The following is a 23,547-nucleotide window of genomic DNA, read 5'->3' as shown; positions in this document are numbered from 1 at the left end:
TGAAAGTGATAGTGGCCTCCTGCTTCTTGACTACCATGAGTGAAACAGGCCTGCCTATGGACTCTGCTGTGATGTAGAATGTCACCATAAACCCAAAACAACAGGGCCAGTGCCTGTTGAAACCTCTGAAACTGGCCCAGAATAAACTCTTCCTCCTTTGCAGTTGTTTATCTTAGGTATTTTTCCCAGAAAGCTGACTAATGAACCTCTCCGTGCTTTTCACTGATTCATTGATAAAATTGCACAAGACTCCACCCAGGCTTCTAATTGAACTAGTACAACTTTCATGTAAAGCTTCATATTCACTATTCCCCATGGCAGGTAATAGCAGCTACTGTTCTCCTGATCATTCATGTCACGGACTGAGGATGACCGGGCTTTATTCTTTACCCCTCATTTTTCACCTGTAAAGAAATCTTGTGAGTTCTGTCAAAGTAGTTGTGTTAAATGAGCGACTGCACGGCCAAGCCACCATCGGTATATGGGTTATGAGAATTGTTTCCTAATTCTTTTCCCTGCTCTATCCTTCTCTTGTCTGCACTGATGTCTCAGAAGTTGGAGTACATAGTACTTCTATTAAACATGTAGGCAGGGGCTGTGGATACAGCTCAGGTACAATGCGGCCAGCATGCATAGGTGTCTGGGTTCAATCCCTAGAACTTGGAGAAAAAGAAACATAGAGTCAATGCTAACGAATGCCTCAACTGAAAAACAATGTGGTAATTAGGGCCGGTTACACTTGTCTGTAAGACTGTCTGTGATTTGGGTACCAGTTTCTTTTCTTTGATGCTCTCTCTTAGTGCTCCCTTTCCTTCTCCTCTTCCTGTCTGTGATGACCATCTTACCACTCCTAAAGTAGAAGCTTTCATGCACTCTGCTCTTTTTCCCTTGGGGGCGTTCTTTCCAGTGTTATATCACATGCCTATTTTCCGGATCTCTCAAGTCTTTGATTAAATGACATTTTACAGTGTGGCCTATCTCTTAGCATGTTACTTCAAATGGGAATCCACATCCAAACATACAGTTCCCTGTTATCCTGCTTTGTAGGATTCTTTTTAAAAATTGCATTTTGTTCTTCTTGCATACTTATTTCTTTACTATGATTTTTGCTTGTCTCTGCTCACTAGAAGGTCAGTTGTACTAGGCTGGCTTTTGTCATTATCTTTGTGTGTGGTTGCTGACTAATTTTTCGTTGTGGATGAATAGGCTGTACAGCTCTATTCATGACTATTGAATGAATAAATATATAAATATTGTGTTCTTATGGCTATTTTTAGATCCAGTAAACAATGAGTATGAGATAAAGTGCCCCATAACGTTATCTTTTTCTTAATTTTTCCTTTTAGTTGTACCATCATGGACAAAATTTTTAAAAAAAGGAATGATATTTTTAGTGTATACCATAAGCAAACAGTAAATAACCCTAAGAAAGAAACACAAGCTAGGTATGGTGGTGGGTCCCTATAGCTGAAGCACTCGGGGTTGAGTTTGAGGCAGGAGGATCACTCAGAGTTCAAAGCCAGCCTTGGCTACATGAAGAGATCCTGTCTCAAAAAGAAAAACAAAGTTTTAAAAAGGGCTGGAATGCATAATACTCAATTGGTAGACTACTAGAATTCATGAGGCTTGGGCCCACGCAACCCCGGTAGGGTGGCACATACTTTTATTCCCAGCATTCTAGAGGCGGAGGCAGGGAGATTAGAAGTTCAAAGTCATGCTTGTCTAAATAGGGAGTTCCAGTCCAGCCTGGGCTAGAGACCCTGTGAAGGAAGGGAAGGAGATGGGGAGGTGGTAGGAAAGTAAGCAATAAATAACTAAAACACATCGACACCCATGAATACGTGTACACTGTGTACAGGCAGTTTAAGGGTGATGAATATTGTGTATTTTAGGTTTGTTAAGCCATTTTTCTGTTCTTACTAATCAAATAAGTATTTTTGGTGATGTATGTATTCATTATTTTAATAAAAGCATTTTACTCTGTGTGTGTGTGTGTGTGTGTGTGTGTGTGTGTGTGTGTGTGTGTGTGTGTGTGAAAATACAGGCTCAGGAGATGGCTCAGTGGGCCAAGTACTTTTCATGCAAGTATGAAGAACTGGGTTCAAATCTTCAGAACCCATCTAAAACCTGGCATGGTAGTCTGTGTCTCTAATACCAGTGCTCCTATGGTGATCTGGGAGGTGGCAACAGGAAAATTCCAGAAGCTATCCCAGAACTACCATAATAGGAGCAATGAAGTCATTTTTTTCCTATAAATTCCTTCTTGTCCCTTCTCCAGCTTTCCCCTACCTGCCCAGGAAATGTTCCTGACGAACTGTAATAGAACATGGGCATAGATAGTTTTATACAACACTGCATACTAATCTCTTTACTTCCTACATTGTGTCCTTGAGCTTTGCTGTGAGGGCAAGACTGGTTTATAAAGCAATCCCTCTCCCCACCATTAATGAAGTGAGACATAAATGCTTGATCCTTTTGTATTTTTTATTATTTTAAGACTGGGTCTCACTATGGAGTTCTGCCTACTGTTTTGAAGCCACTATCAAACCAGGGTGGCCTCAAACTCAGATATCCACCTGCCTCTGCCTCCTGAGTGCTGGGATTAACGGTGTGCACTACCATGGCCAGCGAGCTGCAGCTGCTTGACTCTTGACTTAATGTTGGGATGACTCTCATCTTTGGCAGTGTTTCTCTGTATGTACACATGTTTGCATAGATATATGAACCCATATGTGCCAGTGGTCAAAATTATATTTCCCTCTATCCCCACCTCATTTATTATTTATTTCTTTTTTTGTGTGTGTGCGTATTGCACATTTGTATGACAGTGTGGTGTGGTGTGGGCAGATCCTCAGGTATCAGTTCTTCCCAACTTCATACAGAGTCTTATATTTTTGCTGCTATGTACACCAAGTCAGCTGGCTTGTGAGTTTCTAGTTTTTCTTCTTTCCATTTTGCTCTAGGAGCACTGGGATTAGAGAGTGCTACTGCACTAGGCTTTATGTGAGCTCCAGGGACTCGGACTCAGGCCCTCACATGTGTATAGCAAACTCTCTACCTACTGATCCAGCAGCCCAGTCTCTATGCAGTGCTTTTTGTATTCTAAAATGTGCAGCTCATGAACTTGTAGTTTTTAGCCATCCTAAATTCTGCTTTTACTTGAGTGATCTTTCTTAGGCCATAGCTCCAAGTGTGAGCTAATATACAACTCTGTGCAGAATTCCAAACAAGCACCCCATTGTCCACAAGTTTTTAATCAGAGACAATATCTCAGAGTGGCCTTATAGACTAACTATCCATATCCTTCCATTGAAAGCTAATCTGTAATGTGATGGCACTTAGTTGTGAGAAAATAACTGAGAAAATAACTAAGTCATGAATGTGTTACTTATGGATATCAAGGAAGTAATTAAGTCATAAATGTGTCGCCCTTGAAAATTGGATTATCTCCCTTATATCAAGAGGCCAGAGAGCTAGCTCCTTGTATATACAAGATATTGGCAGTTTGCAGCCTAGAAGAAAATACTCATCAGATCCCAGCTGTGCTGCCACTGTGATCTCAGACTTCCAGCCCCCAACACTGTGACAGATATTTACTTCCTGCATTGTATCTGTGAATTTTGCTCTGAGATTAAGCCTGATTAGTAGCCAGTGGTAGACAGTGAACAGCTTATCTGACTCCCATTTATGAAGTCATTGGGAGACATAGCTGCTTGTTTCTTGATTCATAACTTTGACTTTGTACTGAAATGGTACTTTTATTATTTACATGTCATCTAGTGTATAATATCTCATAATAGCAGTCAAAATTAGCATAAGCCTGTATTCAGTCATAGTAAGTTTGGGCACAGTGGCCTAACACAGTTCCAATAGTTACAAGATGAAGTAACACCAAACACTTTCTCAGCCAGTCAAGTTTGCCTTTTCCCATGTTAACCATCTTAAGGAAAGGGCTGTCTCAACATCCTGCATCCCAGGACCTAGCAAATAAAGATTCCTCAGGATCTTCTCTGTAGAAATCTCTGTCCTGTCTCTTCCTAAACTGAGGCAACCTTGGGCAAAACTCAGTCCAGCCTAATCAACAGCTCGGGGCCTCCCCGCTCTGCAGTCTGGCAGGCTACTACTAAAGTAGGAAGACAACACATAGGTTTTACATGTTGACAACAGAATCAAAGACTAGTTATACTAAGATATACAAGTACAACCGTGGGACACGTTTTTTATTAAAGGATTACAAGTGACCTAATGGGTTATTATATTTCATTCTGATGCTGAACATCATGGAGACACTGTTAGTTGGGATTTTCTCTTTAGTGTGATTTGGAGAGCACGTTACTTAGTAGCCATAGAACTTTCTATCATTGAAATTTTGGAAGGATCTATGAAAATAAGATATCTCTCTTAATTTACCTTTTTACATTATCTTGGGACTTTTGGCTTTATCCTCCTGAAGTCCCAGGAGTATTTATTGATGTGCTCAGAGAAATTCCCATACACATTTGAGTGTCTCACTGTTGGAGCACTGTGAGTGTCACCTGACATACCCCACCAGAATTTCAGTTGTATTGTCCCCTGGAGGTCACGCAGAATAAGAACCATGCCCTTGGACAGAGCTTTCTCCAACTGGAGTACAAGTTCTTATCCTCTGGTTTATAGTTCAGTTTATTCTACGTAAGACAGATTTCATTTTGAAAATTGTCGAAACATTTTACTTATCTGCCTCCAGCATCAATCTGCCTACTCTGTGATATCTGTTGATTCAGGTTGGAAATCACTCCTCTCCTGTGAGACTCCTTGAGACAGGGCCTGTGAACAGGGCCGAGACCTTCAGAAGAGCCTCTGGCTTATCACTGATCTCTTCTGCTCTTCCTTGTGTGTCATAAGTCACAGTTCTCTCATCATCTTTGTCATAGTCCTGAAGGCTCTCCAGCCTCTGTGTGTGTGTGTGTATGTGTGTGTGTGTGTGTGTGTGTGTGTGTGTGTGTGTGTGTGTACACATGCACGCACATACCTGCACATATATGGCGTGGAGATTCAAGTTTTCCTGCTAATTCTCCCTTGTATATTCCCATTCTTTTGCCCATGTTGCTGATATTGTCATCAATTTTGCTGACCTTTTCCTCAGTGTTTCCTTGAATCTTTATTTTTCACATCCTACATTAAATTCATCTGCTTGTTTGTATCCTCTTTCAGGTCATTAGTCATTCTTGTCAGTGAACTTTTGGGATTTTTGTCCAGCATTTTACCTGTTAGTATCTTTTGAGCTCTGTAGTTGAGGAATTAGGGTCTTTCTGTGGGAGTCTTGTGGCCTTGCTTTGTGTTACTTGTTTCTGTGTTGCGATTAACACTTTTTGGTAAATCTTGGTAAAATTTGGGACTCTTGTTGAGCAGCCTTTTCAGTCCCCACTCCTACAGAGAAAAGAAGAAAATTCTGTAGGAAGTGGCTTGTCTCACCTCCTTCCACTAGTGAGCCATGTTCAGCTTAGTTCCTTCCAATTTGTTGCCTGTCTTTGCACATCTCCGGTTTCCTCTTCCTTTGTGGATCTCCAAAGCGATTCCTCTCTTTGGGCTAGTGTCTGGGTTCTCTTACTCTGATTCTGTCCTTTGTAGGTTTATATGAAGGCAGCTTCTGGTTTACCATTTACCCACTTACTCACTTCCTTTACATAGACTCTGGCAGTCATGGATGGCTTTCCCCAACTCTCAAACTAACAGATGACAGAAGCCCAAAGGAGCATAAAAAAAAGTCATTAAAGTAGAGTCATCTTGGAGTTTTCTTCATTTCAGACTAGATTGGATTTCTTTCAGACTGTATTTAGATCTGAAACTATGGCAGGGAAGAGAATTATTATAAACTGGAAACCCAAAAATAAAAGTTGAAAAGAAATGCATTATTGTTTTCCCAATTTTAATGACAAAATACGTCAGCATATATTACCAGGGCTCTGGATATTGTTGGTAACAGCATAATTTGGTATGTTTATTGAAGGTAGTGTTAGCACTGTCAGATTATGAGTACATATAGACTGTATGTAACCCCAGCAGCTTCACTTCTGAAAACATATTTCATGGATATGCTAGTGTTTATATGTTTGAAAAACATGTATACCAAGTCACTCACTAAAGCATTGTTTATAATAACAAAACTCAAATGTCTAAATAGCACCCATTAAATAAATAAATCCTCGTGAATCTGTACAATGAGTCTATAAATGAGGAAATGTTTATATACTGCTGTGTAAAGACCAAGGTATACTGTTAAGTGAACAGGAAGTGTTTGTTAAAATGTGTATTGAATATTGCATATCATATTGGGAGGGCTATATCTTTACTCGAGCACAAGCACATGTACTTGAAATTTACCAAAGAAATGAGTGACATTGTTTACTTTTAATAAGTAGCTAAGTAAGAACAAAGGAAATAGAAGATTATGTCTCAAGAAATACTTTTCATTGTATCCCTTATTCCCAGTTTTTAATTAAAACATTTTCTGGTACTAGAGCTGGAATGCAGGCCTTGCACATGGTAGGAACGTTCCTGAGCTATGAGCTACATTCCTAGATTTTTTTTTCTCTTTTAAAAATTTTCATCCAATATAGTTTGATCATTTTTTGACCTTTTCCCAACTTCCCAGATTCTGCCCCTACTCACCCACCTTCATGTTTATTCCATCCCCTCAAAATAAAAGAAATGAAATGAAAACAGAAATAATCAAAGGACCAGTAAAACAAAAATGCCAAAACAACACACACACACACACACACACACACACACACACACACACAACACCACACACACACACCCGCCAACACACACAAAAATATCCTGTGGAATTTGTTCTGTATTGGCCAGGTACTACTAGGCATAGGGCCTGGCCTGGACTGTGGTTGATATCCAGTGACATTCCATTGGAGAAAGCTGATTTTCCCTTTGCCAGTACGTATCAATTGCAAATAACTGCTTGGTTACCGGTAGGACTCCATGGCCACCTTTTTCTTAGCACTGGTACCCCATCTGGCTTGACCTGTACAGGCCCTGTACATGTTGTAGCAGTTTCCCTTCAGAGGAGAGGTTGATGAAGATGTCTTATATAGGACTGAATACTTCAAAGTGTCTTCACTTTTGCATAGTATCCAGTTGTGGGTCTCTGTTAATTTTCATCTATTGCAAAAGAAGCTTCCCTGATGAGGGTAGAATGATGCTGTGAACTATAGCTATAGTGGTATGTCTTTAGAAGTCATTTTATTGTCCCTTAAACAGAGTAATAGTGTTGGGTTTTTCCCTAAGCTGATGACCTATCTAGTCCTAGATTCTAGGCCCCTTTAGCTGTGTCTGGTATAGGTTCTGTCTCATGTAGAGGGCCTTAAATCCAATCAGAAAGTGGTTAGTTACTTCTAAACATTTGTGCCACTGTTGGACCAGCTTGTCTTATAGGCCAGTTGTTTTAGGTTGGGTAGCTGAGTTAGATATTATTGTAGGTGGAGGTATTGTTTCCCTAATTGGGTCTTGATTATGTCAATAAAGACAGCGGGAGCCAATTGCTGGACTGAGAAAAATGGTGGGATTTCCGGGTCCCTGGAGGAAAAGGAGAGGACGAGATAGAGAGGGGTCAGCAGGCTTTGGGGAGAGGAGCACAGATGTCCTGTAAGGCCTGGGGGTAACTAGAACCAGCTGAATCCTGGTAGAAGGTAGCTGATGAGTTTAGGACAATAGATTCTGTGCCCAGCAATTATGTTATCTGGCTGGTTTTAAAATGTTAGAACTGTCTGGTATTTTCTATTCACAGAACAAAGGTGAGCAGAGAAAGGGCACAGCGGGGTAGTTATTGGCGATTTGGCACAGCTAGCTTTGGGATAGTGGCCACTGGAGAGCTATCATAGCTCCCAGCATTCATGGGAAAAGTGTCAGAGCTAATAGTTGGCAGACCTCAGTGGGACGGAAGGCTGCAGATCACAGAGCCCAGCCAAGACCACAGCGGAGCTCTTGAGAAAGAACAAGTGTGTTTTTTAAAATTACACGCAACAGATTGATGCCTGTGTTTCTCCTCCAGGACTGTGCAGAGTACCTTCTAGCACCATAAACACTAATCAGTGAGCAATGCTGAACTTCTAATTAGGCAAGAGCTCAACCTCTTCATGCTTGAGGACATAAGTAAGTACTGTTTTCAGCAATCAAACCTACCATCAGCTCATTGGGATCAACAAAGAGTTTTGGCAGTAGTCTATAATATTTGGGGAAGGACCACAGAACTCCTTTGTTCAGTGACTCACAATGTGATCCATTTGAATTCCACACTGAACTTTTTAATTAGTGGCATAAAGTATCCAGTTTAGACATTGTCTCCTCCACTATACAGTGACTCTGTGTGAATTCCTTTCTTTTTCTTTTTCTTTTTTTATTGCATATTTTATGTATTTACATTTCAAATTTTATGCCTGTTCCACTTTCTTCTATCTCACCCCCTGCTTCTATGAAGATGGTCCCACTCCCACCCACTCCCGCCTCAACATCCTGGCATTCCCCTACACTGGGGAAAAGAACCTTCACAGGACCATCCTCCTATTGATGCCAGACAGTGCCATCCTCTGCTACATATGCAGCTGGAGCCACAGGTCCCTCCATCTGTACTCTTTGGTTGGTGGTTTAGTCCCTGGGAGCTCTGGGGTGTCTGGTTGGTGATATTGTTGTTCTTCCTACGGGGTTGCAAACCCCTTCAGCTCCTTCAGTCCTTTCTCTAACTCCTCCATTGGTGTCCCCTTGTTCAGTCCAATGGTTAGCTGCAAGCATCCTCATCTGTATCAATAGGGCTCTTCAGTAGAGCTTCTTGGGAGACACCCATATCAGGCCCCTGTCAGCAAGCACTTCTTGGAATCAGCAATAGTGACTGGGTCTGGTGGTTGCATATGGGATGGATCCTCGGGTGGGGCACTCTTTGTCCCTATATTTCCTCCTGTGAATATTTTGTTCCCCCCATCTAAGAAGGACTGAAATGTCCACACTTTGGTCTTCCTTCTTCTTGAGCTTCATATGGTCTGTGAATTGTTTCTTGGGTATTCCAAGCTTTTGGACTAATTTCCACTTATCACTGAGTACATACCACCTGTGTTCTTTTGTGACTGGGTTATTTCATTCAGGATATTTTCTAATTCCATCCATTTGCCTAAGAATGCAGTCATTGTTTTTAATAGCTGTGCAAATGTACCACATTTTCTGTATCCATTCCTCTGTTGAAGGACATGTGGGTTCTTTCCTGCTTTTGACTATTATAAATAAGGCTGCTATGAACATGGTGGAACATGTGTCTTTGTTGAATGTTGGAGCATCTTTGGGTATATGCCCAGGAGTGGTATAGCTGGATCCTCAGGTAGTGCAATGTCCAATTTTCTGAGGAACCTCCAGACTGATTTCCAGAATGGTTGTACCAGCTTGCAATCCCACCAAGAGTGGTGTAGTGTTCCTCTTTCTCTACATCCTCACCAGCATCTGCTGTTGCGGGACTTTTTGATCTTAGCCATTCTGATGGTGTGAGGTGGAATCTCAGGGTTGTTTTGATTTGCATTTCCCTTATGACTAAAGATGTTGAACATTTCTTTAGGTGTTTCTCAGCCATTTGGCATTCCTCAGCTGTGAATTCTTTGTTTAGCTCTGAACCCCATTTTTTAATAGGGTTATTTGTCTCCCTACAGTCTAACTTCGTGAGTTCTTTGTATATTTTGGATATAAACCCTGTATCAGTTGTAGGATTGGTAAAGATCTTTTCCCAGTCTGTTTGGTTGCCATTTTGTCTTATTGACAGTGTCCTTTGCCCTACAGAAGCTTTGCAGTTTTATGAGATCCCATTTGTCGATTCTTGTTCTTACAGCATAAGCCATTGGTGTTTTGTTCAGGAAATTTTCTCCAGTGCCCATGTGTTCGAGATGCTTCCCAACTTTTTCTTCTATTAGTTTGAGTGGATCTGGTTTGATGTGGAGGTCCTTGATCCACTTGGACGTAAGCTCTGTACAGGGTGATAAGCATGGATCGATCTGCATTCTTCTACATGTTGACCTCCAGTTGAACCAGCACCATTTGCTGAAAATGCTATCTTTTTTCCATTGTATGGTTTTGGCTCCTTTGTCAAAGATCAAGTGACCATAGGTTTATGGGTTCATTTTTGTGTCTTCAATTCTATTCCATTGATCTATCTGACTGTTTCTGTGCCAATACCATGCCGTTTTTAACATGATTGCTCTGTAATACAGCTAAAGGTCAGGGATGGTGATTCCCTTAGAAGTTCTTTTATTGCTGAGAATAGTTTTTGATATCCTGGGATTTTTGCTTTTCCACATGAATTTCCAAATTGCTCTTTTTAACTCTATGAAGAATTTAGTTGGAATGTTGATAGGGATTTCATTGAATCTGTAGATTGCTTTTGGCAAGGTGGCCATTATTACTATATTGATCCTGCCAATCCGTGAGCATGAGAGATCTTTCCGTCTTCTCAGATCTTTGATTTCTTTCTTCGGAGATTTAAAGTTCTTGTCACACAGAACTTTCACTTGCTTAGCTAGAGTCACACTAACGTGTTTTATATTATTTATCACTGTTGTGAAGAGTGTCCTTTTTCTAATTTCTTTCTCAGCCCATTTCGCCTTTTAGTAGAAGAAGGCTATTGATTTGTTTGAGCTGATTTTATATCCAGCCACTTTGCTTAGTTCTCTGGTGGAATTTTAGGGGTCACATAAGTATACTATAATATGATCTGTAAATAGCGATATTTTGACTTCTTTTCCAATTTGTATCACTTTGATCTCTTTTTTTGTCTAATTTCCCTAGCTAGGACTTTGAGTACTATATTGAATAAGTAGGGAGAGAGTGGGCAGCCTTGTCTAGTCCCTGATTTTAGTAGCATTGCTTCAAGTTTCTCTCCATTTAGTTTGATATTATATTACTTTTACTATGTTTAAGTATGGGCCTTGAATTCCTGATCTTTAAGATTTTTATGAGGGAGTGTTGCATTTTGTCAAATGCTTTCTCAGCATCTAATGAGATAATCATGTGTTTTTTTTTTCTTTGAGTTTGTTTATATAGTGGATTACGTTGATGGATTTCCATATATCGAATCCCTGCATCCCTAGGATGAAACCTATTTGATCCTGATGGATGATTGTTTTGATGCTCTCCTGGATTCAGTTTCTGAGAATTTTATTGCGTATTTTCGCATCGATATTCATAAGGGAAATTGGTCTGAAGTTCTCTTAGTTGAGTCTTTGTGTGGTTTAAGTATAAATGTAATTGTAGCTTCATAGAAGGAATTGGGTTCCTTCTGTTTCTATTTTGTGGAATGGTTTGGACAGAGTTGGTATTAGGTCTTCTACACAGGTCTGATAGAATTCTGCACTAAACTCCTCTGGTCCTGGACTCTTTTTTGTTTATGAGACTTTTAATAACTCCTATTTCTTTAAGGGTTATGGAACTGTTTAGATGGCTTATCTATTCCTGATATAACTTTGGTACCTGGTATTTGTCTAGGAAATTGTCCATTTCCTCTAGATTTTCCAGTTTTGTTCAGTATAGGCTTGTGTTACGATTTGATAACTTTTTGGATTTCCTTAGATTCTGTTGTTAGGTCTCTCCATTTTTATTTCTGATTTTGTTAATTTGGATACCTTGTCTGTGCCTCTGATAAGTCTGGCTAAGGGTTTATCTATCTTGTTGATTTTCTCAAAGAACCAGCTCCTGGTTTTGTTGATTCTTTGTATAGTCCTTTTCGTTTCTACTTGGTTGATTTCAGCCCTGGGTTTGATTATTTCCTGCCTTCTACTCCCCCGGGTGTATTTGCTTCTTTTTGTTCTAGAGCTTTTAGGTGTGCTGTCAAGCTGCTAGTGTATGCTTTCTCCTGTTTCTTTTTCAAGGCACTCAGAGCTATGAGTTTTCCTCTTAGCACAGCTTTCATTGTGTCTATAAGTTTGGGTATGCTGTGCCTTCATTTTCATTAAATTCTAAGAAGTCTTTAATTTCCTTCTTTATTTCTTCCTTGACCAGGTTACCATTGAGTAGAGCATTGTTCAGCTTCCATGTGTATGTGGACTTTCTGTTGTTTTTGTTGTTTTTGAAGACCAGCCTTAGTCCGTGGTGATCCGATAGGAATTCAGTCTTCTTGTATCTGTTGAGGCCTGTTTTGGGACAGATTATATGGTCAGTTTTAGAGAAGGTACCATGAGGTGCTGAGAAGAAGGTATATTCTTTTGTTATTGGATGGAATGTTCTATAAACATTTGTTAAACCCATTTGGTTCATAACTTCTGTTAGTTTCACTATGTCTCTGTTTATTTTCTGTTTCCATGATCTGGCCATTGATGAGAGTGGGGTGTTGACGTCTCCCACTATTATTGTGTGAGGTGCAATGTATGCCTTGAGCTTTAGTAAGGTTTCTTTTACGTATGTAGGTGCCCTTGTATTTGGGGCATAGATATTTAGGATTGAGAGTTCATCTTGGTGGATTTTTCCTTTGATGAATATGAAGTGTCCTTCCTTATCTTTTTTGATGACTTTTAGTTGGAAATTGATTTTATTTGATATTAGAATGGCTACTCCAGCTTGCTTCTTCTGACCATTTGCTTGGAAAGTTGTTTTCCAGCCTTTCACTCTGAGATAGTGTCTGTCTGTGTCAATGAGGTGTGTTTCCTGTGTGTAGCAAAACGCTGGGTCCTCTTTACATATCCAGTCTGTCAGTCTTTGTCTTTTAATTGGGGAGTTGGGTCGATTGATGTTGAGAGATATTAAGGAATAGTGATTGTTGCTTCCTGTTATATTTGTATTTGGATGCGAAATTATGTTTGTGTGCTTTTCTTCTCTTTTTTTTGTTGCCAAGACGATTAGTTTCTTGCTTTTTCTAGGGTGTAGCTTGCTTCCTTATGTTGGGTTTTACCACTTATTATCCTTTGTAGGGCTGGATTTGTATAAAGGTATTGTGTAAATTTGGTTTTGTCATGGAATATTTTGGTTTCTCCATCTATGTTAATTGAGAGTTTTGCTGGATACAAGTAACCTGGGCTAGCATTTGTGTTCTCTTAGGGTCTGTATGACATCTGTCCAGGATCTTCTGGCTTTCATAGTCTCTGGTGAGAAGTCTGGTGTAATTCTGATAGGTCTACCTTTATATGTTACTTGACCTTTTCCCCTTACTGCTTTTAATATTCTTTCTTTGTTTTGTGCTTTTGGTATTTTGACTATTATATGACAGGAGGAATTTTTTTTCTGGTCCAATCTATTTGGAGTTCTGTAGGCTTCTTGTATGTTTATGGGCATTTCTTTCTTTATGTTAGGGAAGTTTTCTTCTATGATTTTGTTGAATATATTTACTGGTCCTTTGTGCTGGGAGTCTTCACTCTCTTCTATACCTATTATCCTTAGGTTTGAGCTTCTCATTGTGTCCTGCATTTCCTGTATGTTTTGGGTTAGGAGCTTTTTGTGTTTTACATTACCTTTGACAGTTGTGTCGATGTTTTCTATGGCATCTTCTGCCCCTGAGATTCTCTCTTCTACCTCTCGTGTTCTGTTGGTGATGCTTGCATCTATGACTCCTGATCTTTTTCCTCATTGTTCTATCTCCAAGGTTTTTTCTCTTTTTGATTTCTTTATTGTTTCTACTTCCATTTTTAGGTCCTGGATGGTTTTGTTCAATTCCTTCACCTCTTTGGTTGTGTTTTCCTATATAGTTCTTTAAGTATTTCTGTGTTTCCTCTTTAAGGGCTTTGTTTACCTTCGTTGTCCTGTATTTCTTTAAGGGAGTTACTCATGTCCTTTTAAAAGTCCTCTGTCACCATCATGAGATGTGATTTTAAGTCAGAATCTTGCTTTTCTGGCATTTTGAGTTTCCAGTACTTGCTTTCTTGGGAGAACTGTGTTCTGATGATGCCAAGTAGCCTTAGTTTCTGTTGCTTAGGTTCTCGTGCCTGCCTCTTACCATCTGGTTATCTTTGATGCCAGTTGGTCTTGCTGTCTCGGACTGGAGCTTGTCCTTCCTGTGGGCCTTTGAGCCTGTGATCTTAGGAGTGAAAGCACTCCTGGGAGACCAGCTCTCTCCAGATAGGTTTTGAGTCTAGACAGCTGTGGGACAGCCTTAGCTCTGGTACAGGTGGAGACTGGAAGGGTCCTGTCCCTGAATTCCTTTCTTATGTGTATATTTTAGGAAGCTTCTACAATAGTAGGTTTCTATATGGTTTTTCAGAAGGCTTTAGTATTATCTCTACCCTTAATCCTTGTTTTATTTTCTTCCCTCTTTTCCCCCATTTAGTCCTCTTATTCTAGTTTCTCCTGTATCTCTCTATCATACTATATTCTATTTCTTCTTTCTTAGATCCTTTTTTTCCGTCCTAGTCCTTTACCTAGCCTTTGTAGATATCCAAGCTTTAGTGTTTAGCCCTAAACACAGATACATATCAACAGTAATACTAAATGGATGCAGTAGGTCGTGTTTACACACACACACCAACACTAATTAAAGAATAAGAGGTCATGAATTTGAGAAGGAGCGGGGAAGACACTGTCTCTCCACTGTCTCAATGTTCCAGTGGGAGGATGTGCAGGTAGAAAGGGAAGGATCGAAGTTATCTAATGCCATACTCACATAGGAAATTCTCAAATGATTTTAAACTTTAAGCTAAAATATAAATACAGTATCTCTATCTAAATAAAATACCATTCTGGAAGAATTTTTAGTTCTATGAAAATAATACTCAACAACTCAAAATATTTTATAACAATCTATAAAATATAATCTCTATTTCATTATATGTATGGGTTCATGTATGTATAGTTACCTGAAGAATCTGTAGAGAAAATGTATCAATCCTTCAGAATGGTGATGGGTAATTCTGAGTTACCCCTTTCCTTAGCTTAGATACTTGTGAATTTTTCAGAATTTTAACAATGATTGATATACTAGTTCAATGATGAGAGGGTAATATAAGCTTATTTAGAGCATAAAGTCACAGTTAAAAAGCATATACAAATATTACTGTGAAAAAGGCAAGTAGTAAACAGTGGGAAAAATGTTTGTATTAAAATTTTTTCAAAAGACAAATACAGGGCTAATGAGGTGGCACAGTAAAGGTGCCTGTCGCCAATCTGATGGTCTGAGCTCAGTCTCCAGAACCTCAGGTGGGAGGAGAGAACTGACTCCTGAAAGCTATCCACTGTCTGACACGCACGCACGCACAGCAAATAAATGTGAATTTTTAAAAACCAGAAAGTAATAGGATTGTGTACTTTATTATATCAAAGTGTGTTTTTAAGAATGTGTTTACTTTGATTTAGTGTGTGTGTGTCTGTGTCTGTGTGTGCACTACAGCATGCATATGGATGTCAGAGGACAACTTGCTAGAGTTGGTTTTCGCCTTCTCTACCGTGAGGGTCTCAAGGACTGAACTCATCGTGCTTGGCATCACATACCTTTACTCACTGGGCTTTCTCAGTGGCCCAAGTTGTAAAAAATTTTTAACACCAATCAGCAGTGGCCAGTATGAAGAGAGGACCCTTTTCTTTTAGAGCGCTTCAGCCATTTGTAGCAAATAAATCCTGAGTTGGGAGAGGATTTGAAGTAGTTTTTTCTTTGAAGTCCAGGCTGGACTTGAACTCCCACTGATCATTCTGCTTCAGCTTCCCAAGTGCTGAGATTACAACAGTGCGCCAATATTCAGTTTTTCTTTTGGAAAGGCTAGGAAAGTAGTTCCTTGTCTGTAATATTGTGTGTCCTTCCATCTTTAAGACATTGGGTAAAGGTAAAGCCAAGGTGAATTGGGGAGACGGAGAGTGAGACATGCAATACAGGACCTTTGCCCTGTGACATCCTTGAAAGCACATTGCTCATCTCATACTACCTCCCATAGGGTGACAGTTATTGTTGCTGAAGAATTGGGAATAGAGGGACATTTTTTAAAGTCATAGGCTTAATGTATGCTGGGCTCACCTCAACCACCAATTCCTATTGTGTTTCAGGAGTTTATCACTTGTTTGTTTGTTACATCATTTGTTTCATTTGTTTGATTTCTTTCGATACAAGCTCTTCCTCTGTAGTCCAGGCTAGCCTGAAAGTTACTATGTAGTAAAGACTGGTGTAGAACTTGCAGATCCTCCTGCCTCTGTCACCCATGTGCTAGGATCACAGGTGTGCACCACCATGTTCATCCAGGAACTAATGTTTTCTCTCCAGCCAGTACACACACACACACACACACACACACACACACACACACACACACATTGAATTAGGAATAATACCCCCTTGGAGACATTTCTTTCCTATTATATCATACTCATTATAAACACCACAAAACGATTCTCAAAGTAGGAGACTGAAAAGAAAGGGCAACCAAAACAAAAGTAAGCACACAGGGCATCAGCCTAGGGATTCAGGCTATCTATAGTTTATAGCCATTGTTCTTTGTTTGTACAGGCCCTACCAGGCATGACAGTGGACTAGGGACGTAAGGTTTTGAAAATTGCTGAAGGAAGAACTCAGACTCAGATACTATGCAAAGACAAAGTGTTTATTCTGTAGCAGTAACCAGCATGGGGAAGTCAGCCATTCTTTGAAATGGCGACCCCAGACAAAGGCATGGAGGCCTTCTCATAGGGAACTGGAGGAACTCTCTAGAAGGATAGGTAATTTAAAATTTCATTGATGGGGGTTGGGGGAGGCTCACAGGTAGTCAGTAGTCTGCATTCCTATGTCACGAACGTTCAACCATGTGGTGAGATAGGGCTACCCAGCACAGATGGCCCATTCTGAAATAAGGTATTTCCCCATTTTGTGGTTATCCCCAGGTTGTTCTTCAGGAGAGGGTTTTATGATCTTGTTTTGAATTTTATGATCTGTTCTTGAGGTGGTGTCTTATGGCTTACTGTCTGGGACTTATGGTCTATTCCTAAAGTTGGTGCCTTATGGCCTTTTTTCAAATCAGGCTTGGTCCTCAAAATGGAGACCCTTTCAGGGGAAGGACAAGTGAGTTCATTTAAGATATTGATGTTTTTTAAATTCTTCTGGGGGCTGGAGATAAGGTTAACAGTGCCTGCTGCTCTGCAGAGGACTTGAGTTCAGTCCCAAACCCCCGTGTTAGGATACTCAGAACAACCAGGTAACCCAGTGCCCTCTTCTGGATTCCACAGGCATATGCACACATATGATATACGACATATTCAAATGCACACACAGACAAAGTAAACCTTACAAAACGTACTAATCTGAGTGGAAACAGTGACAACAGGAGCCAGCCTTCTATCACCACTTTGAGCCAGGTACAATTCTAATGACATATATTTCATTCTTAACACTCCTTTTAAATAGGTACTGCTATTACACCACCTTATACCTAAGGGAAGATCTAATCCTGAATCAGAGGTCACACATCTGCTTGGTAGATTTCCCTAGGTGCTGTTTGGATCAAAAAGCCTCCATGCAGACCCCGCATATTAAAGACTTGGTGTGCAGCCTCTAGGAGTGTTGAAAGACAGCAGAATTTTCAGGAATGGAACTTACTGGAAGGAAGTTAGAGCAGTAGGGGAATGCTATGTGAAGGCACATTGAGATTACAGGCTATTCCCCCCCTCCCCACTTTCCCAACTGCTTGGAGTAGTTAATCCTCCTCTGCCACATATTCCTGCTATGATATATATGTCACCATAAACACAAAGCAGTGGGACCATGTAACCATAGAATGAAACTGAAGGAGAATAAAGCCTTCCTCTTAAGTTGACGGAGGTATTTTGTTACTGTTACAGCTGAGGAAAACGCCAGAGCTAACAGGGATTCAGCACTGGTTGAATATGCTCTTAGGTTTTCTTGTTACTGGAGGTTCATTTCCTGGGAACATGGGGTTATGAGCATGTGCGACTGATAAACCAGTGGAAGCCAGAGAGAACTCCGTTGAAACTTTCGTCTGGTTTGTGTATCAAATGATAACTTTACAGATGGTTTGCTCCTGTTGTTCCTAACTTGAGAAAATTTCAAGAGACCCTGCAACTTGGATTGTATTTGCAGTTTGATTTGCTTTCTTAGGAATTGCTCCCAGTGCTCAATTCTGCTTTCTTTCTTCCAGAGTTCAGGATCAAGCTCAGAAGCTCACAGCTGCCAGCAGCACACTACTACTGCACTGTCTCCTTAGTCCATGCTCACTCTTAAATAGCCACAAAACACTCAGTGGTATGGCAAAGGAAACCTCCATTTCATTTAGATGTTTATGATAATTTTTCCCACTTTAATTATTTTATGTAGTTGAATATGATTTTTTTTCCTAAGGAATTTTTTTATCTCAATGTAAGACTCTTGAACCTTTATGTTATATATAATTTCCTGTAGTTTTCAAAATTGCTTTAATAAAAAAGTTTAACTTTAAAACTGTTGTGTTTATAAAAGATAAGAGAGGGGGATTATGTTCTATGGAGGTCTGGGGGAAAGGGGTGCCTCAGCAGGCCCATACTGAGACATCCCTTCCCCCTGAGGGCCGACCACACAACAACAATATAGCATAGAGTAGAGTTTATTCAGGGTATGGGGAGGGGAGTTAAGAGGGTAGTAGGGCAGAGAGAGAGAGAGAGAGAAATAGAAAAGTAAAAGAGAGGAGGAGAGGCTGGCCATGAGCACATGGAGGGAAGGGGGGAGGGGAAGAGCAAGAGAGTGAGAAAGGGGCAAGCAGCCAGGTAACTGTGAGGGTGAAGCATACCTGACTGTTGCCAGGTAACTGTGAGGGTGGAGCATACCTGACTGTTGCCAGGTAACTGTGAGGGTGGAGCATACCTGACTGTTGCCAGGTAACTGTGAGGGTGGAGCATACCTGACTGTTGCCAGGTAACTGTGAGGGTGGAGCATACCTGACGGTTGCCAGGTAACTGTGAGGGTGGAGCATACCTGACTGTTGCCAGGTAACTGTGAGGGTGGAGCATACCTGACTGTTGCCAGGTAACTGTGAGGGTGGAGCATACCTGACTGTTGCCAGGTAACTGTGAGGGTGGAGCATACCTGACTGTTGCCAGGTAACTGTGAGGGTGGAGCATACCTGACTGTTGCCAGGTAACTGTGAGGGTGGAGCATACCTGACTGTTGCCAGGTAACTGTGAGGGTGGAGCATACCTGACTGTTGCCAGGTAACTGTGGGGGTTGAGCTTAGATAGGATGCTAACAGAAACAGTTGTGGATTTATATGTAGTTATGTGAATACATGTATCCTTTCCTTTAACTTTTTCCCTGATGACATCTTACAAAAAAAAAATAAGTAGAAAATCGACATTCATTAATATAATCTACTAATCTGATTGATGTTTCTTTCCTACTTATAGGTACACTCATTTATGTATGTGTATGAGTTTAATTCTATGTAATTTTATCACATGTAGGTTTATGAATCTATGACTGTCATATTTGGGATACAGGGTATTTAACACCACAAAGATTCCTTAAATGTTACCCTTTTATTACCATGCTACCTCTACCCCCTTACACGCCAGGCCTATCCCTAACACTTAAAGAACATATGTCTCCCATACATTGCTAGAATTTTGTATTATCAAAAATGTTACATTACCACCTCTGGTCCAACACCCCACAGCTGCCCAAAATCATCCCTCTGGCCTAAACCCAGCCCACTTTGCTTTTGGTTGCTCATGTTACAATCATTCCATTCTCTTTTTAGTAGTTTGTAAGTAACACAGACCCACAACTGACTATGGTGTAGAGAATGAGACTGGGAATCTCTTTTTCTAATTTTTTGTTGATCAACTCCATTATGGTAAGATAATATATTCCATATGATTTTCGTTGCTTTATAACTGATAGAATTTTTTTATGATCCAAGAAGCAATCTAGGCTCCTGCACTTTGACACATGTGTTTCTACCCATCTGAATTCTCTGCATTTGAGAAGTAACCATTTGTACAAGAATTTCCACATTCATTGTTTCCATTTGACTTCTGTAGCTACCGTTAGAGTTCTAAAGAAATGGTAAGTTCCTTAAATTTCTTCTGCTTGGCTTATGTGTTGGGCAGGGATGCCTGTTGAACACTGCTAATGTGAATTTCAGAACGAGTAATGTCTTAGCTGTAATTTATACAATTGCCTGTAGGTGGTGGCAAAGCAACACAAAAAACAACTCCTTTTCTTTCATCCTTTGTTTCGGTTTGGGGTTTCTCTCTCTCTCTCTCTCTCTCTCTCTCTCTCTCTCTCTCTCTCTCTCTCCCTCTGTGTGTGTGTGTGTGTGTGTGTGTGTGTGTGTGTGTGTTTGCTTGTTTATTCTATTTTTGGTTTTTGAGATAGGGTTTCTTTGTGTGGCCCTGACTGACCTGGACTTGCTCAGAACAGGCTGGCCTCCAAACTCACAGAGATCCACAAACCTCTGCCTCTCAAGTGCTGGGATTAAAGGCATGTGTCACTGTGCCCTGGCCATCCTTTTGAAGAATCAGAAATGGGTGTTTTCTGTTGCCCTGAAAAGCAGGTATACTCCCTTGAAAAATACTCCTTTTTAAATACATTTGCCAATTTGGGACACAAAAAAGATTTATTATTTGTAAGTGCCATTTACCGATAGTAGGCCAAGTTTACATTTGCATGTTTTTATTGACTATTTTTCCCCTTTAATTTATCTTTTTGTTTCTATTGTTCATTTTCCTGTTCAAGGTTAAGAGGAAACCTTGGCTTTTTCTTATTGTTATTAAAGTAATACATCTCATTATGGAAAATTAAAAATACAAGAATAACTCTAAAAATAAAAATAAAACATACATAGTACCATTATTAATTTTAATACATTTTACTCATTCCTATATTGTTAATGTGTCAGTGGGATATCATGAGCTTAAATTATTTATTTTGTCCAGTTTACTTTCTGATTTTTAGATAAAACTGATAGTGACCCTGTCTTACTAGACTTTTTCTATATATCCTTTAAGTCAAAAAATTTTAAATGTGAGGTACTCCCTGAAAAAGAAAGGGAAGAGTGGTAGAGGAAGATACTTGACGTTGGTCTCTGGCCTCTGCATGCATATATGTATATGTACATACACACTTTAAAATCATAAATAATAAAGTTTTATGCAAGCTGTGATCATTGAAATTGCTATACTTATTTGTGAAGAAGTTACGTAAAATAATTAGTTTGGCATGCATGGAACAATAATTGATGAAAAACAAGCCTATGAATTTAAAAGAGAGTGAGGAGGAGTAAAGTGTATGGGAGGGTTTGGTGGGAGGAAATGGAAGGGGGAAATGGTATAATTAGAATCTCAAAATAGAAAAGAGATAGGGATGGTGAATAGGTCAGCAGTTAACAGCACTGGCTACCCTTCCAGAGGTCCTGAGTTCAATTCCCAGCAATCACATGGTGGCTCATGACCATCTATAAAGTGATCTGGTACCCTCTTCTGGGCATACAGACAGAGCACTCATACATTAAAGAAAAAAGAATAAATAAATAAATAATAAGATAAAATACAAAATACTTAGTTCTTACATCTAAGAATATAGCTTGTATCTGTTAGTTGTTGATTTACCTCCTTTTATTGACTCTAGTTCATGTGGAGTTCCAAGGACAACTTTCAGGAGCAGTATTTTTCCACCACGTGTGTCCCTCTGTGGCAATGGGCAGAGGCCCCCTGGGGGAATAGCATCCTTTTTTAACACAGAATATTTAGACCTCTTGCCTCAAAATCAATGTTTTAAACCTACTTTCTAGAATTATCCAAACTTCCTTTTAAACTTGTTTTAATTTCTTATACTTAAGTATTTTCTTTAGCAAATATCTTAGGGTTTTACTGCTGTGAACAGACACCATGACTAATGCAAGTCTTATAAAGGACAACATTTGATTGGGGCTGGCTTATAGGTTCTGTGGTTCAGTCCATTATCATCAAGGCAGAAACATGGCAGCATCCAAGCAGGCATGGTTCAGGAGGAGCTGAGAGTTCTACATCTTCATCTGAAGGCTGCTAGTGGAAGACTGACTTCCAGGCAGCCAGGATGAAGGTATTAAAGCAAACACCCACAGTAACACACTTACATCAACATGACCACACCTCCCAATAGTGCCACTCCCAGGGCCAAGCATATTCAAACTATCACAGCAAACTTATCCAAAATACAAAGCTTCATTTTATATTTTATAATTTCGTTTATGTATCAGAGTATCTGGCCTCCCTTTGAAACATTTATCTTTACACACTGTCATTGTCAAGGTAGTCTGTACAGTGGTCAGCTATATAACTCTGGGAATGAGCATATTTGAGGGCCTAGGTAGGATCCCATCTCACACACACACACACACACACACTGAAACAACAGAAAGCTGTAAATTCTTCACTTCTAATATAGTATAACAATTTGTTATCCATTCCATAGTAGTCAAGCTCACTGAGGCTTAGTTTCTCATTGTGCTATTCTCAGATGTAACTGACTTGAGGGTTCAGCAGCTGCTGGCTGCAGTTTCTCCATTTCCTTATTAACAACTGTATTCTTTATGCTATACATTTTGACTAGTTTTTTTAAAGATTTATTTATTTGTTTGTTTGTTTGTTTATTTATTTATTTATTATAGTGCACTGAAGGCATGGGATCTCATTCCAGATCCATCACGTGGTTGTTGGGATTTTTGAACTCAGGACCTCTGGAAGAACAGTCAGTGTTCTTAACCACTAAGCCATCTCTCCAGCCCCCATTTTGATCAGTTTTAACTTCCAAAGAAGGTCTTCTTGACCTTGCTTTGCCAGTCTTGCTTTTGCTTCCTTTAAACTTTAGTATTCTTCACAGAATCATTTTGGAGAGCACTGAATGACACAGTATCAAGTGATTTAGACTGGCATGCATTTTATTCTCCCATTTATCTTTTTCAGAGTCATTGTCTATGTGTTCCAAACTTCCTTGGCTTTCTAACATTTTCTGCTTTTGAAGATGCTCCTGATTCTGCAAAGATCTGATCGTCTTCTTCATTCTCTACTTTAAGTTACTTCACCACACTACAAAAAGAACACACTGTTTTCTCTCATCTTTCCTCAAGGGTTGCTGTCCTGAACTATTTTATTTGTATGGGGTGATGGTGGAGTCCCACAGGTCTGAGGAATGTAAGGTCAAGTCAATGCTGAATCTGACGGGCTTTCACTTGGAAATGAACTCCTGATTTCCTCCTTCCTTAGCCATGCCCACAGTAGACACACAGCCAATGTAGCAGTATAAGGACCCCGTCCCCGGGGGCGGGCCCAGGGCCTGTCTACCCCGTGCAGCATCTGCGTCATCTCACACATTACTTTTGTTTCCTGCGCCCCTGCACAGTGTATGAATCACATCTTGTTTCTTTCTCACGTTCCATACTTTTGTCTCAATTTGCTATTTTTTCCTGACCATACTGTAACAATTTTGGATAGTATTTCCCATCACCACCTGTGTGGGGCTTGCCTATGTCACTGCTCACCTATGTATTTCGTGCTTTGGCTAGACAATTTCGGTTGTCCTCCCTGCTGTATGAACTATTACTGCCAATCCTTAGCCACAGGTGACAGTGGTTTTATCTATTCTGTCTTCTTCAT

The 23,547-nt window shown here is 40.0% G+C and overlaps 1 long non-coding RNA gene and 1 pseudogene across 6 annotated transcripts in view; one reads left to right on the top strand and one right to left on the bottom strand.

The window, feature by feature from the left end:
* The window catches only part of LOC100912991 (uncharacterized), a 32,360-nt gene extending 13,981 nt beyond the window's left edge, over positions 1-18,379 (top strand). For 4 of the 6 annotated variants that reach the window (XR_010061268.1, XR_010061266.1, XR_005498455.2 and 1 more), the window contains 2 exons: positions 8,051-8,151; positions 18,081-18,379. This is a non-coding gene — a long non-coding RNA (uncharacterized LOC100912991). Of the gene's footprint in view, positions 1-8,050; positions 8,152-17,151; positions 17,281-18,080 lie in introns of all 6 variants that reach the window. The other 2 variants (XR_010061265.1, XR_010061267.1) reach the window with 2 other exon arrangements.
* Positions 18,380-20,932: 2,553 nt separating this feature from the next.
* Positions 20,933-23,161, bottom strand: Sfr1-ps2 (SWI5-dependent homologous recombination repair protein 1, pseudogene 2; annotated as a pseudogene).
* Between the last annotated feature and the right edge of the window lie 386 nt (positions 23,162-23,547).

Source organism: Rattus norvegicus, chromosome X (genome assembly GCF_036323735.1).
Source record: "Rattus norvegicus strain BN/NHsdMcwi chromosome X, GRCr8, whole genome shotgun sequence".
Classification (NCBI taxonomy): Eukaryota; Metazoa; Chordata; class Mammalia; order Rodentia; family Muridae; genus Rattus; species Rattus norvegicus.
Note: the sequence above shows the minus strand (reverse complement) of the source record. Positions and strands in the feature narration are given on the sequence as shown.